The sequence below is a fragment of the Bombina bombina genome, chromosome 5, assembly GCF_027579735.1.
Source record: "Bombina bombina isolate aBomBom1 chromosome 5, aBomBom1.pri, whole genome shotgun sequence".
Classification (NCBI taxonomy): domain Eukaryota; kingdom Metazoa; phylum Chordata; class Amphibia; order Anura; family Bombinatoridae; genus Bombina; species Bombina bombina.
The window spans coordinates 381,744,048-381,760,273 of record NC_069503.1 but is presented as its reverse complement, the minus strand read 5'-3'; the positions used below and the strand labels follow the sequence as shown (position 1 = coordinate 381,760,273).

At 41.6% G+C, this 16,226-nt stretch overlaps 1 protein-coding gene across 2 annotated transcripts in view; it reads left to right on the top strand.

Moving 5' to 3' along the window:
- TBC1D5 (TBC1 domain family member 5) overlaps positions 1–16,226 on the top strand; it is a 1,730,009-nt gene that overhangs the window by 155,803 nt on the left and 1,557,980 nt on the right. The gene's annotated exons all lie outside the window — the stretch shown is intronic.

The window sequence follows — 16,226 nt, the reverse complement described above, 5'->3', positions numbered from 1 at the left end:
AAACCTTTGACTCCTCCTTGGAGTCTCAATTTAGTTCTTTCAGTTCTTCAGGGGGTTCCGTTTGAACCCTTACATTCCGTTGATATTAAGTTATTATCTTGGAAAGTTTTGTTTTTAGTTGCAATTTCTTCTGCTAGAAGAGTTTCAGAATTATCTGCTCTGCAGTGTTCTCCTCCTTATCTGGTGTTCCATGCAGATAAGGTAGTTTTACGTACTAAACCTGGTTTTCTTCCAAAAGTTGTTTCTAACAAAAACATTAACCAGGAGATTATCGTACCTTCTCTGTGTCCGAAACCAGTTTCAAAGAAGGAACGTTTGTTGCACAATTTGGATGTTGTTCGCGCTCTAAAATTCTATTTAGAAGCTACAAAGGATTTTAGACAAACATCTGCCTTGTTTGTTGTTTATTCCGGTAAAAGGAGAGGTCAAAAAGCAACTTCTACCTCTCTCTCTTTTTGGATTAAAAGCATCATCAGATTGGCTTACGAGACTGCCGGACGGCAGCCTCCCGAAAGAATCACAGCTCATTCCACTAGGGCTGTGGCTTCCACATGGGCCTTCAAGAACGAGGCTTCTGTTGATCAGATATGTAGGGCAGCGACTTGGTCTTCACTGCACACTTTTACCAAATTTTACAAGTTTGATACTTTTGCTTCTTCTGAGGCTATTTTTGGGAGAAAGGTTTTGCAAACCGTGGTGCCTTCCATTTAGGTGACCTGATTTGCTCCCTCCCTTCATCCGTGTCCTAAAGCTTTGGTATTGGTTCCCACAAGTAAGGATGACGCCGTGGACCGGACACACCTATGTTGGAGAAAACAGAATTTATGTTTACCTGATAAATTACTTTCTCCAACGGTGTGTCCGGTCCACGGCCCGCCCTGGTTTTTTTTTTTTAATCAGGTCTGATAATTTATTTTCTTTAACTACAGTCACCACGGTACCATATGGTTTCTCCTATGCAAATATTCCTCCTTAACGTCGGTCGAATGACTGGGGTAGGCGGAGCCTAGGATGGATCATGTGACCAGCTTTGCTGGGCTCTTTGCCATTTCCTGTTGGGGAAGAGAATATCCCACAAGTAAGGATGACGCCGTGGACCGGACACACCGTTGGAGAAAGTAATTTATCAGGTAAACATAAATTCTGTTTTTTATTCTTCAATCAAGTGTTTGTTATTTTAAAATAGTGCTGGTATGTACTATTTACTCTGAAACAGAAAAAAGATGAAGATTTCTGTTTGTAAGAGGAAGATGATTTTAGCAGAAGTTACTAAAATCGATTGCTGTTTCCACACAGGACTGTTGAGATGAAGTAACTTCAGTTGGGGGAAACAGTTGGCAGACTTTTCTGCTTAAGGTATGACTGGCCATATTTCTAACAAGACTATGTAATGCTGGAAGGCTGTCATTTCCCCTTATGGGGACCGGTAAGCCATTTTCTTAGTTAAATAAAAGAATAAAGGGCTTCATAAGGGCTTAAAAAACTGGTAGACATTTTTCTGGGCTAAAATGATTGCTTTGCTAGGCATATTTTGCAGATTCTAACTATTAATGGTTATTATAATCTTGGGGATTGTTTAGAAAAACGTCAGGCACTGTGTTGGACACCTTTTTTCAGATGGGGGCCTTTTCTAGTTATAGACAGAGCCTCATTTTCGCGCCACTAATGCGCAGTTGTTTTTGGAGAGCAAGGCATGCAGATGCATGTGTGAGGAGCTAAGAATCACTGAAAAAGCTTATAGAAGGCATCATTTGGTATCGTATTGCCCTCTGGGCTTGGTTGGGTCTCAGCAAAGCATATAGCTGGGACTGTATAGGGGTTAAATGTAAAAACGGCTCCGGTTCCGTTAATTTAAGGGTTAAAGCTCTGAAATTTGGTGTGCAATACTTTTAATGCTTTAAGACACTGTGGTGAAATTTTGGTGAATTTTGAACAATTCCTTCATACTTTTTCACATATTCAGTAATAAAGTGTTTTCAGTTTGAAATTTAAAGTGACAGTAACGGTTTTATTTTAAAACGTTTTTTGTGCTTTGTTGACAAGTTTAAGCCTGTTTAACATGTCTGTACCATCAGATAAGCTATGTTCTATATGTATGAAAGCCAATGTGTCTCCCCATTTAAATTTATGTGATAATTGTGCCATAGTGTCCAAACAAAGTAGGGACAGCAATGCCACAGATAATGATATTGCCCAAGATGATTCCTCAAATGAGGGGAGTAAACATGATACTACATCATCCCCTTCTGTGTCTACACCAGTTTTGCCCACACAAGAGGCCCCTAGTACATCTAGTGCGCCAATTCTTATTACCATGCAACAATTAACGGCTGTAATGGATAACTCTATAGCAAACATTTTATCCAAAATGCCTACTTATCAGAGAAAGCGCGATTGCTCTGTTTTAAACACTGTAGAGCAAGAGGACGCTGATGATAACTGTTCTGACATACCCTCACACCAATCTGAAGGGGCCATGAGGGAGGTTTTGTCTGAGGGAGAAATTTCAGATTCAGGAAAAATTTCTCAACAAGCTGAACCTGATGTTGTGACATTTAAATTTAAATTAGAACATCTCCGCGCACTGCTTAAGGAGGTATTATCTACTCTGGATGATTGTGACAATTTGGTCATTCCAGAGAAATTATGTAAGATGGACAAGTTCCTAGAGGTTCCGGTGCCCCCCGACGCTTTTCCTATACCCAAGCGGGTGGCGGACATAGTAAATAAAGAGTGGGAAAGGCCCGGCATACCTTTTGTCCCCCCCCCTATATTTAAGAAATTATTTCCTATAGTCGACCCCAGAAAGGACTTATGGCAGACAGTCCCCAAGGTCGAGGGGGCGGTTTCTACTCTAAACAAACGCACTACTATTCCTATCGAAGATAGTTGTGCTTTCAAAGATCCTATGGATAAAAAATTAGAGGGTTTGCTTAAAAAGATTTTTGTTCAGCAAGGTTACCTTCTACAACCAATTTCATGCATTGTTCCTGTCACTACGGCAGCGTGTTTCTGGTTCGAGGAACTAGAAAAGTCGCTCAATAAAGAATCTTCGTATGAGGAGGTTATGGACAGAGTTCAAGCACTTAAATTGGCTAACTCTTTTATTTTAGATGCCGCTTTGCAATTAGCTAGATTAGCGGCGAAAAATTCAGGGTTTGCTATCGTGGCGCGCAGAGCGCTTTGGCTAAAGTCTTGGTCAGCGGATGTGTCTTCCAAGACAAAATTGCTTAACATCCCTTTCAAGGGTAAAACATTATTTGGACCTGATTTGAAAGAGATTATTTCAGACATCACTGGGGGAAAGGGCCACGCCCTCCCACAGGATAGGTCTTTTAAGGCTAAAAATAAGCCTAATTTTCGTCCCTTTCGCAGAAACGGACCAGCCTCTAATTCTACATCCTCTAAGCAAGAGGGTAATACTTCACAACCCAAACCAGCCTGGAGACCAATGCAAGGCTGGAACAAGGGTAAGCAGGCCAAGAAGCCTACCACTGCTACCAAAACAGCATGAAGGGATGGCCCCCGATCCGGGACCGGATCTGGTGGGGGGCAGACTTTCTCTCTTTGCTCAGGCTTGGGCAAGAGATGTTCAGGATCCTTGGGCACTAGAAATAGTTTCTCAAGGTTATCTCCTGGAATTCAAGGAACTACCCCCAAGGGGAAGGTTCCACAGGTCTCAATTATCTTCAAACCAAATAAAAAGACAGGCATTCTTACATTGTGTAGAAGACCTGTTAAAGATGGGAGTGATTCATCCAGTTCCAATAAGAGAACAAGGGATGGGTTTTTCTCCAACATAGGTGTGTCCGGTCCACGGCGTCATCCTTACTTGTGGGACATTCTCCTCCCCAACAGGAAATGGCAAAGAGCCCAGCAAAGCTGGTCACATGATCCCTCCTAGGCTCCGCCTACCCCAGTCATTCTCTTTGCCGTTGTACAGGCAACATCTCCACGGAGATGGCTTAGAGTTTTTTAGTTTTTAACTGTAGTTTTTATTATTCAATCAAGAGTTTGTTATTTTAAAATAGTGCTGGTATGTACTATTTACTCTGAAACAGAAAAGAGATGAAGATTTCTGTTTGTAAGAGGAAAATGATTTTAGCAACCGTTACTAAAATCCATGGCTGTTCCACACAGGACTGTTGAGAGGAATTAACTTCAGTTGGGGGAACAGTGAGCAGTCTTTTGCTGCTTGAGGTATGACACATTCTAACAAGACGATGTAATGCTGGAAGCTGTCATTTTCCCTATGGGATCCGGTAAGCCATTTTTATTCAGACAGTAAATAAGGGCTTCACAAGGGCTTATTAAGACTGTAGACATTTTCTGGGCTAAATCGATTCATATATTACACATATTTAGCCTTGAGGAATCATTTAATCTGGGTATTTTGGTAAAATAATATCGGCAGGCACTGTTTTAGACACCTTATTCTTTAGGGGCTTTCCCTAATCATAGGCAGAGCCTCATTTTCGCGCCGGTATTGCGCACTTGTTTTTGAGAGGCATGACATGCAGTCGCATGTGTGAGGAGCTCTGATACATAGAAAAGACTTTCTGAAGGCGTCATTTGGTATCGTATTCCCCTTTGGGCTTGGTTGGGTCTCAGCAAAGCAGATACCAGGGACTGTAAAGGGGTTAAAGTTAAAAACGGCTCCGGTTCCGTTATTTTAAGGGTTAAAGCTTCCAAATTTGGTGTGCAATACTTTTAAGGCTTTAAGACACTGTGGTGAAATTTTGGTGAATTTTGAACAATTCCTTCATACTTTTTCGCAATTGCAGTAATAAAGTGTGTTCAGTTTAAAATTTAAAGTGACAGTAACGGTTTTATTTTAAAACGTTTTTTGTACTTTGTTATCAAGTTTATGCCTGTTTAACATGTCTGAACTACCAGATAGACTGTGTTCTGAATGTGGGGAAGCCAGGGTTCCTTCTCATTTAAATAAATGTGATTTATGTGACACTGAAAATGATGCCCAAGATGATTCCTCAAGTGAGGGGAGTAAGCATGGTACTGCATCATTCCCTCCTTCGTCTACACGAGTCTTGCCCACTCAGGAGGCCCCTAGTACATCTAGCGCGCCAATACTCCTTACTATGCAACAATTAACGGCTGTAATGGATAATTCTATCAAAAACATTTTAGCCAAAATGCCCACTTATCAGCGTAAGCGCGACTGCTCTGTTTTAGATACTGAAGAGCATGAGGACGCTGATGATAATGGTTCTGAAATGCCCCTACACCAGTCTGAGGGGGCCAGGGAGGTTTTGTCTGAGGGAGAAATTTCTGATTCAGGGAAAATTTCTCAACAAGCTGAACCCGATGTGATTACATTTAAATTTAAGTTGGAACATCTCCGCGCTCTGCTTAAGGAGGTATTATCCACTCTGGATGATTGTGAGAATTTGATCATCCCAGAGAAACTATGTAAAATGGACAAGTTCCTAGAGGTCCCGGGGCTCCCAGAAGCTTTTCCTATACCCAAGCGGGTGGCGGACATTGTAAATAAAGAATGGGAAAGGCCCGGTATACCTTTCGTCCCTCCCCCCATATTTAAAAAATTGTTTCCTATGGTCGACCCCAGAAAGGACTTATGGCAGACAGTCCCCAAGGTCGAGGGAGCGGTTTCTACTTTAAACAAACGCACCACTATACCCATAGAAGATAGTTGTGCTTTCAAAGATCCTATGGATAAAAAATTAGAAGGTTTGCTTAAAAAGATGTTTGTTCAGCAGGGTTACCTTCTACAACCAATTTCATGCATTGTCCCTGTCACTACAGCCGCGTGTTTCTGGTTCGATGAGCTAGTAAAGGCGATCGATAGTGATTCTCCTCCTTATGAGGAGATTATGGACAGAAATTCCTTTCAAGGGGAAAACGCTGTTTGGCCCTGACTTGAAAGAGATTATCTCTGATATCACTGGGGGTAAGGGCCACGCCCTTCCTCAGGATAGGTCTTTCAAGGCCAAAAATAAACCTAATTTTCGTCCCTTTCGTAGAAACGGACCAGCCCCAAGTGCTACGTCCTCTAAGCAAGAGGGTAATACTTCTCAAGCCAAGCCAGCCTGGAGACCAATGCAAGGCTGGAACAAGGGAAAGCAGGCCAAGAAACCTGCCACTGCTACCAAGACAGCATGAAATGTTGGCCCCCGATCCGGGACCGGATCTGGTGGGGGGCAGACTCTCTCTCTTCGCTCAGGCTTGGGCAAGAGATGTTCTGGATCCTTGGGCACTAGAAATAGTCTCCCAAGGTTATCTTCTGGAATTCAAGGGGCTTCCCCCAAGGGGGAGGTTCCACAGGTCTCAATTGTCTTCAGACCACATAAAAAGACAGGCATTCTTACATTGTGTAGAAGACCTGTTAAAAATGGGAGTGATTCATCCTGTTCCATTAGGAGAACAAGGGATGGGGTTCTACTCCAATCTGTTCATAGTTCCCAAAAAAGAGGGAACGTTCAGACCAATCTTAGATCTCAAGATCTTAAACAAGTTTCTCAAGGTTCCATCGTTCAAAATGGAAACCATTCGAACAATTCTTCCTTCCATCCAGGAAGGTCAATTCATGACCACGGTGGATTTAAAGGATGCGTATCTACATATTCCTATCCACAAGGAACATCATCGGTTCCTAAGGTTCGCATTCCTGGACAAGCATTACCAGTTCGTGGCGCTTCCTTTCGGATTAGCCACTGCTCCAAGGATTTTCACAAAGGTACTAGGGTCCCTTCTAGCGGTGCTAAGACCAAGGGGCATTGCAGTAGTACCTTACTTGGACGACATTCTGATTCAAGCGTCGTCCCTTCCTCAAGCAAAGGCTCACACGGACATAGTCCTGGCCTTTCTCAGATCTCACGGATGGAAAGTGAACGTGGAAAAGAGTTCTCTATCTCCGTCGACAAGGGTTCCCTTCTTGGGAACAATAATAGACTCCTTAGAAATGAGGATTTTTCTGACAGAGGCCAGAAAAACAAAACTTCTAAACTCTTGTCGGACACTTCATTCCGTTCCTCTTCCTTCCATAGCGCAGTGCATGGAAGTAATAGGTTTGATGGTAGCGGCAATGGACATAGTTCCTTTTGCGCGCATTCATCTAAGACCATTACAACTGTGCATGCTCAGTCAGTGGAATGGGGACTATACAGACTTGTCTCCGAAGATACAAGTAAATCAGAGGACCAGAGACTCACTCCGTTGGTGGCTGTCCCTGGACAACCTGTCACAAAGGATGACCTTCCGCAGACCAGAGTGGGTCATTGTCACGACCGACGCCAGTCTGATGGGCTGGGGCGCGGTCTGGGGATCCCTGAAAGCTCAGGGTCTTTGGTCTCGGGAAGAATCTCTTCTACCGATAAATATTCTGGAACTGAGAGCGATATTCAATGCTCTCAAGGCTTGGCCTCAGCTAGCAAAGGCCAAGTTCATACGGTTTCAATCAGACGACATGACGACTGTTGCGTACATCAACCATCAGGGGGGAACAAGGAGTTCCCTGGCAATGGAAGAAGTGACCAAAATCATTCAATGGGCGGAGACTCACTCCTGCCACCTGTCTGCAATCCACATCCCAGGAGTGGAAAATTGGGAAGCGGATTTTCTGAGTCGTCAGACATTACATCCGGGGGAGTGGGAACTCCATCCGGAAATCTTTGCCCAAATTACTCAACTGTGGGGCATTCCAGACATGGATCTGATGGCCTCTCGTCAGAACTTCAAGATTCCTTGCTACGGGTCCAGATCCAGGGATCCCAAGGCGACTCTAGTAGATGCACTAGTAGCACCTTGGACCTTCAAACTAGCTTATGTATTCCCGCCGTTTCCTCTCATCCCCAGGCTGGTAGCCAGGATCCATCAGGAGAGGGCGTCGGTGATCTTGATAGCTCCTGCGTGGCCACGCAGGACTTGGTATGCAGATCTGGTGAATATGTCATCGGCTCCACCATGGAAGCTACCTTTGAGACGAGACCTTCTTGTTCAAGGTCCGTTCGAACATCCGAATCTGGTCTCACTCCAGCTGACTGCTTGGAGATTGAACGCTTGATCTTATCAAAACGAGGGTTCTCAGATTCTGTTATTGATACTCTTGTTCAGGCCAGAAAGCCTGTAACTAGAAAAATTTACCACAAAATATGGAAAAAATATATCTGTTGGTGTGAATCTAAAGGATTCCCTTGGGACAAGGTAAAGATTCCTAAGATTCTATCCTTTCTTCAAGAAGGATTGGAGAAAGGATTATCTGCAAGTTCCTTGAAGGGACAGATTTCTGCCTTGTCTGTGTTACTCCACAAAAAGCTGGCAGCTGTGCCAGATGTTCAAGCCTTTGTTCAGGCTCTGGTTAGAATTAAGCCTGTTTACAAACCTTTGACTCCCCCTTGGAGTCTCAACTTAGTTCTTTCAGTTCTTCAGGGGGTTCCGTTTGAACCCTTACATTCCGTTGATATTAAGTTATTATCTTGGAAAGTTTTGTTTTTGGTTGCAATTTCTTCTGCCAGAAGAGTTTCAGAATTATCTGCTCTGCAGTGTTCTCCTCCTTATCTGGTGTTCCATGCAGATAAGGTGGTTTTACGTACTAAACCTGGTTTTCTTCCAAAAGTTGTTTCTAACAAAAACATTAACCAGGAGATAGTCGTGCCTTCTTTGTGTCCGAAACCAGTTTTGAAGAAGGAACGTTTGTTGCACAATTTGGATGTTGTTCGCGCTCTAAAATTCTATTTAGATGCTACAAAGGATTTTAGACAAACATCTTCCTTGTTTGTTGTTTATTCTGGTAAAAGGAGAGGTCAAAAAGCAACTTCTACCTCTCTCTCTTTTTGGATTAAAAGCATCATCAGATTGGCTTACGAGACTGCCGGACGGCAGCCTCCTGAAAGAATCACAGCTCATTCCACTAGGGCTGTGGCTTCCACATGGGCCTTCAAGAACGAGGCTTCTGTTGATCAGATATGTAGGGCAGCGACTTGGTCTTCACTGCACACTTTTACCAAATTTTACAAGTTTGATACTTTTGCTTCTTCTGAGGCTGTTTTTGGGAGAAAGGTTTTGCAAGCCGTGGTGCCTTCCATTTAGGTGACCTGATTTGCTCCCTCCCTTCATCCGTGTCCTAAAGCTTTGGTATTGGTTCCCACAAGTAAGGATGACGCCGTGGACCGGACACACCTATGTTGGAGAAAACAGAATTTATGTTTACCTGATAAATTACTTTCTCCAACGGTGTGTCCGGTCCACGGCCCGCCCTGGTTTTTTAATCAGGTCTGATAATTTATTTTCTTTAACTACAGTCACCACGGTATCATATGGTTTCTCCTATGCAAATATTCCTCCTTAACGTCGGTCGAATGACTGGGGTAGGCGGAGCCTAGGAGGGATCATGTGACCAGCTTTGCTGGGCTCTTTGCCATTTCCTGTTGGGGAGGAGAATGTCCCACAAGTAAGGATGACGCCGTGGACCGGACACACCGTTGGAGAAAGTAATTTATCAGGTAAACATAAATTCTGTTTTATTCCAACCTGTTCATAGTTCCCAAAAAAGAGGGAACATTCAGACCAATTTTGGATCTCAAGATCCTAAACAAATTTCTCAAGGTTCCATCGTTCAAAATGGAAACTATTCGAACGATCCTACCTACTATCCAGGAAAATCAATTTATGACTACCGTGGATTTAAAGGATGCGTACCTACATATTCCTATCCACAAGGAACATCATCAGTTCCTAAGGTTCGCTTTTCTGGACAAGCATTACCAGTTTGTGGCACTTCCATTCGGATTAGCCACTGCTCCAAGGATTTTCACAAAGGTACTAGGGTCCCTTCTAGCGGTTCTAAGACCAAGGGGCATTGCAGTAGTACCTTACTTGGACAACATCCTGATTCAAGCGTCGTCCCTGTCAAAAGCAAAGGCTCATACGGACATCGTCCTAGCCTTTCTCAGATCTCACGGATGGAAGGTGAACAAAGAAAAAAGTTCTCTGTCCCCGTCAACAAGAGTTCCCTTCTTGGGAACAATAATAGATTCCTTAGAAATGAGGATTTTTCTGACAGAGGTCAGAAAATCAAAAATTCTAAGCTCTTGTCAAGTACTTCATTCTGTTCTTCGTCCTTCCATAGCGCAGTGCATGGAAGTAATAGGATTGATGGTTGCAGCAATGGACATAGTTCCTTTTGCACGAATTCATCTAAGACCATTACAACTGTGCATGCTCAGACAGTGGAATGGGGATTATACAGACTTGTCTCCGACGATTCAAGTAGATCAAAAGACCAGAGATTCACTCCGTTGGTGGCTGACCCTGGACAATCTGTCACAGGGAATGAGCTTCCGCAGACCAGAGTGGGTCATTGTCACGACCGACGCCAGTCTGGTGGGCTGGGGCGCGGTCTGGGAACCCCTGAAAGCTCAGGGTCTATGGTCTCGGGAAGAATCTCTTCTCCCGATAAACATTCTGGAACTGAGAGCGATATTCAATGCTCTCAAAGCTTGCCCTCAACTAGCAAAGGCCAAATTCATAAGGTTTCAATCAGACAACATGACGACTGTTGCATATATCAATCATCAGGGGGGAACAAGGAGTTCCCTGGCGATGGAAGAAGTGACCAAAATAATTCAATGGGCGGAGGATCACTCCTGCCACTTGTCTGCAATCCACATCCCAGGAGTGGAAAATTGGGAAGCGGATTTTCTGAGTCGTCAGACATTCCATCCGGGGGAGTGGGAACTCCATCCGGAAATCTTTGCCCAAATAACTCAATTATGGGGCATTCCAGACATGGATCTGATGGCGTCTCGTCAGAACTTCAAGGTTCCTTGCTACGGGTCCAGATCCAGGGATCCCAAGGCAACTCTAGTAGATGCACTAGTAGCACCTTGGACCTTCAACCTAGCTTATGTATTCCCACCGTTTCCTCTCATTCCCAGGCTGGTAGCCAGGATCAATCAGGAGAGGGCTTCGGTGATCTTGATAGCTCCTGCGTGGCCACGCAGGACTTGGTATGCAGACCTGGTGAATATGTCATCGGCTCCACCATGGAAGCTACCTTTGAGACAGGACCTTCTTGTTCAAGGTCCATTCGAACATCCGAATCTGGTTTCCCTCCAACTGACGGCTTGGAGATTGAACGCTTGATTTTATCAAAGCGTGGGTTTTCAGATTCTGTAATAGATACTCTGATTCAGGCTAGAAAGCCTCTAACTAGAAAAATTTACCATAAAATATGGAAAAAATATATCTGTTGGTGTGAATCTAAAGGATTCCCATGGAACAAGATAAAAATTCCTAAGATTCTATCCTTTCTACAAGAAGGTTTGGAGAAAGGATTATCTGCAAGTTCTCTGAAGGGACAGATCTCTGCTTTATCTGTTTTACTTCACAAAAGGCTGGCAGCTGTGCCAGATGTTCAAGCATTTGTTCAGGCTCTGGTTAGAATCAAGCCTGTTTACAGACCTTTGACTCCTCCCTGGAGTCTAAATCTAGTTCTTTCAGTTCTTCAAGGGGTTCCGTTTGAACCCTTACATTCCGTAGATATTAAGTTATTATCTTGGAAAGTTTTGTTTTTGGTTGCAATTTCTTCTGCTAGAAGAGTTTCAGAGTTATCTGCTCTGCAGTGTTCTCCGCCCTATCTGGTGTTCCATGCAGATAAGGTGGTTTTGCGTACTAAGCCTGGTTTTCTTCCTAAAGTTGTTTCCAACAAAAATATTAACCAGGAGATAGTTGTACCTTCTTTGTGTCCGAATCCAGTTTCAAAGAAGGAACGTTTGTTACACAATTTGGACGTAGTCCGTGCTCTAAAATTCTATTTAGAGGCTACTAAAGATTTCAGACAAACATCTTCCTTGTTTGTTGTTTATTCTGGTAAAAGGAGAGGTCAAAAAGCGACTTCTACCTCTCTTTCCTTTTGGCTTAAAAGCATTATCCGATTGGCTTATGAGACTGCCGGACGGCAGCCTCCTGAAAGAATCACAGCTCACTCCACTAGGGCTGTGGCTTCCACATGGGCCTTCAAGAACGAGGCTTCTGTTGACCAGATATGTAAGGCAGCGACTTGGTCTTCACTGCACACTTTTGCCAAATTTTACAAATTTGATACTTTTGCTTCTTCGGAGGCTATTTTTGGGAGAAAGGTTTTGCAAGCTGTGGTGCCTTCCGTTTAGGTGACCTGATTTGCTCCCTCCCTTCATCCGTGTCCTAAAGCTTTGGTATTGGTTCCCACAAGTAAGGATGACGCCGTGGACCGGACACACCTATGTTGGAGAAAACCTGGGCGGAGCCTAGGAGGGATCATGTGACCAGCTTTGCTGGGACTCTTTGCCATTTCCTGTTGGGGAAGAGAATATCCCACAAGTAAGGATGACGCCGTGGACCGGACACACCGTTGGAGAAAGTAATTTATCAGGTAAGCATAAATTCTGTTTTCAGTGAAATCTCATGATATCACATCAAAGCACAGCATGACCTTAGCACTGTTGAGTCTGATTGGCTATTGTTTTTCCAGCATGCAGCTGACAGTAGCTGAAGGATCGCTGTTCACAGAGCACTTACTGTTTTGAGCTGAATACATTTTGAAGTAAAACTTCTTTTTTTACATAGAGATGTTCAGGTATTATTGTCTTGTCAGCTTTTTACGGTTATGCTGCATCACTTTCAAGTGATTTAGCATATGGGTATTGTGTCCCTTTAAGTAGTTATGAAATATCGTTTATATTTGGATCTCAACAATGTTTCAGCATACGCACATAGTATAAAACAAATATAAATGAACTTGCATGGGAATTCAGCTAAACTAAAACAACTCCATTGAAACTAAAAAAATAAATTCATAAAATCAAATCTGCTATAACATCTCAAATGTAAGAATGTATACAGTTTTAAATTTATTTCTTTTTGCCAGGTCACTTAAAGTAATTGTAAAGTTTGAGGAATGAGTGCCCGGTTTTTAATAATCCTATGAAAAACATGGGCACTTTAAACTTTAAATTACACTGCTTTTGTTAAAATACTTACCTTTTCTTTCTGCAAGCCCCTCCAGCCCGTCGCAAGCCTCTTCTTACATCAGGAATGACGATTCCGGCATCCTCCAATCACGGCTTCCCACCTGGGGAAATCATTGCCTAAAGCAACGCCGTGATTGGTGGAAGGTCGGTATCGTCATTTCTGAAGTCGGCAGAGGCTTGCGAGGGGCGGAGGAAGCGCTGGAGCGGCTTGCAGAAAGAAAAGGTAAGTATTTTAAAAAAGCAGTGTAATTTAAAGTTTGATGAATGAAAGTGCCCATGTTTTTAATAGGATTATTAAAAACCGGGCACTGTTTCATCAAAATTTACATTCACTTTAAGTAAAAAATACTAATAAAAACAGGGACACTTTCATTCATGAATCTTTACATTGCAGCGTATTTTTAAAAATACGTACCTTTTTCTTCAGCAAAGCCGGATTGGTGATTCCCCCGCCCACAGCTCCTCTGTACTTACCTAAGCAATGACGAAACCGGCTTCCTCCAATCATGGCGTGCACCCTAGAGCGTCCATCTTGCCGTGATTGGAGGAAGCCGGTTTCGTTATTGCTGTGCTAAGTACAGCATAAGAAGCGGCCAGGGGAATCACGCATCCAGCTTTGCTTAAGAAAAAGGTACGTATTTATAAAAATACGCTGCAATGTAAAGTTTCATGAATGAAAGTGCCCCTGTTTTTAATAGTATTTTTTAAAACCGGGCACTCATTCATGAAACTTTACATTCACTTTAACATTTGTCAACCTGGGCTCCCAATTACTAAAAGATGGTACAGCCATAATTTTAACGCATGGCAAATCCATATAATTACACAAACCTCAAAAAACATGGCGGTGATTTAAATTGAACTAGATGACGCACTTATATGAAATTCTCAACTTGCTTACAGTTTACATGTGTTTATCTATCTCAAATCCTTGCCTCTGATATACTGTCATCCCAAAAATGTCAATGGTAATCCAGTAAGACTTCTTATGAATCTCTTCAATTCTTCCCAGATACATCTGCATCTTAAATGTCAATTTGTTTTAATTTCTTTTTGCTGCCAAAATGGTATCGTGGGTGCAACTGAGACTCATAGACAACTGGGAAGGTGCCAGTAAAGGTGGTCTTTATCTTTTAATACACAAATACTTTGGATGCCTGTTAAAAATATTAAGAATCATTGCTGTAGGTAATGGTTGTTGTCACTTTAGATTTTTTTGTTTTGTTTTGACTCTCAGAATTTGGGGTACATTGACAGGTGACATTTTATGACCATTTAATTTGTAATTAGACAAATTAAATTAAGATTTTATTTCCTTCTAATAAATCACTGGGGACTTTAGTGTCTTAACTTTCTTTAATTAAAATTACTAGTAGAAAAAATATTATTTGTTGGCCTTGCCATTGAATAAAATTTCATGTGGCACCTTTATAAGGAAATATGGAGAGATCACATAGCTTTTCCTGTTTAATGTATTGAGGGGAATGAGAATTAAGGTGTCTCAAAATCCCGTGATATAATGTCACTGCTGTTCATTTCTACTGTATCCTCTGGTGATCCAGAATTTCCATACCTCAGCTTCTATGCTGTTTTTTGTTTTTCCTTGAGCATCATATTTTTATTTTTGAATCTTTTGCATAATAATAATTTATTTCCAAGGGTGTGGAAAAAACAAAAGAAACAAAAAAAACAGCAATAAAGATGTTTACATCTATTAAAATGAATGACAATAAGTTTCATATGCATATAGAGATTATAGTCTTAATAATATCTTCATACTTTATGGTTCAAAAGTAAAAATTATAGGGTAATGAACAATAAGCAAGTTTGTCGTCTATGACAAAGTGTGGTGATTCATTATATATTACATAAAGATCCTTAGAAATGCAATATGGTTCAATCTGATGAGATGTTCTGATATTTAGGTCATTCCCTTACAACATGAATAAGTTTATTTAGTGTTCAAAAATAGTTATATGCTATTGTTATGATTCTAGCACAGGGATATATATAATAAAAGAATACACCCAAAAATTCTCTAGTATTATTGTAGGCTCTTGTTTCCTAATAAAAATCTAATATGATAGCTACATATTTCCTGCCAGCATCGTAATAATGTAATCTTTCTAAAGAGAGTGCATATAAGTGCAGGAATTATGGAGTCTATATGTATAGATTGTTTTGTAGCATTTGACTCTATAGTATGTTCCTGCACTTGTTTGCAGGGAGGACGTTGGCGCATAGATTGTTTACATCCATTTGATATCATCTCTTTTGGTGCCACTTTTTGTGTTTGCCAACATTTCATGCTTTAGTCATATCAGCATATTTGTAGATGAATACAAGAAAACTCTTCCTATAAGCTCCTCACTGCCTTGTTGTCATTTTTGGTTCAACACCTTGGATAGCACTTGCTGATTGGTGGCTGCATTTAGCTCGGAAACTTACATTCCTGCTTTTTCAAATAAAGATACCAAGAGAATGAAGAAAAACTGATAATAGGAATAGATTAGAAAGTTGGTTAAAATTGCATGCTCCATCTGATTTATGAAATAAAAAATTTGGGTTCAATATCCCTTTAAGTTCACATTAGTCTTTGCTACATTATATTTTGTTTCTGCTATTGAAGGTATATATGAAACACTAAAAAAAAATTCACTTTAAAATAAAAATCATTACCGGACAAATATTTAATCAAATACCTTCTGGTGTTAAATTTTCCTAGTTTTCTTGCAATCGTTTACTAAATTAATTTTTTCCAAACCCAGTGAAACTCATTATACGAGTCCTATCACTGGGGCCTACCTGGGTAAGAGCCAATACGTATGCGTATATGCAGCATGCAACGTCAAAAACAGATCTATGGATGCCGGGTTGGAGCAAAATAAATAAGCATTGCATAAATTCAGTGGTGTCTGAGTGAGTTGGTGTAGAGGAGCTGCGGTGAAATAAGTATTGCGTTCTCATTATACTTTTATATAATATGTTATACTCCTCTCATATATACTTAAAGGAGCATCAATATTCTTTTAGGGATCGCTGTGCTAAATGTCACATTTACGCATGCGCTATTCCAGCACTAACTGAGGGAAATCGCGTCTTCACTGGCAGTTCTGCTCATTGCGTGAGATTATTAAACTAAGTGCGCATGTGGACGGAATTGTGCATTAGGCTGATGAATATTGTAATAATATGCAAAATAGAATATACTGATTGGACGGTCAGATTTATACCCAGACC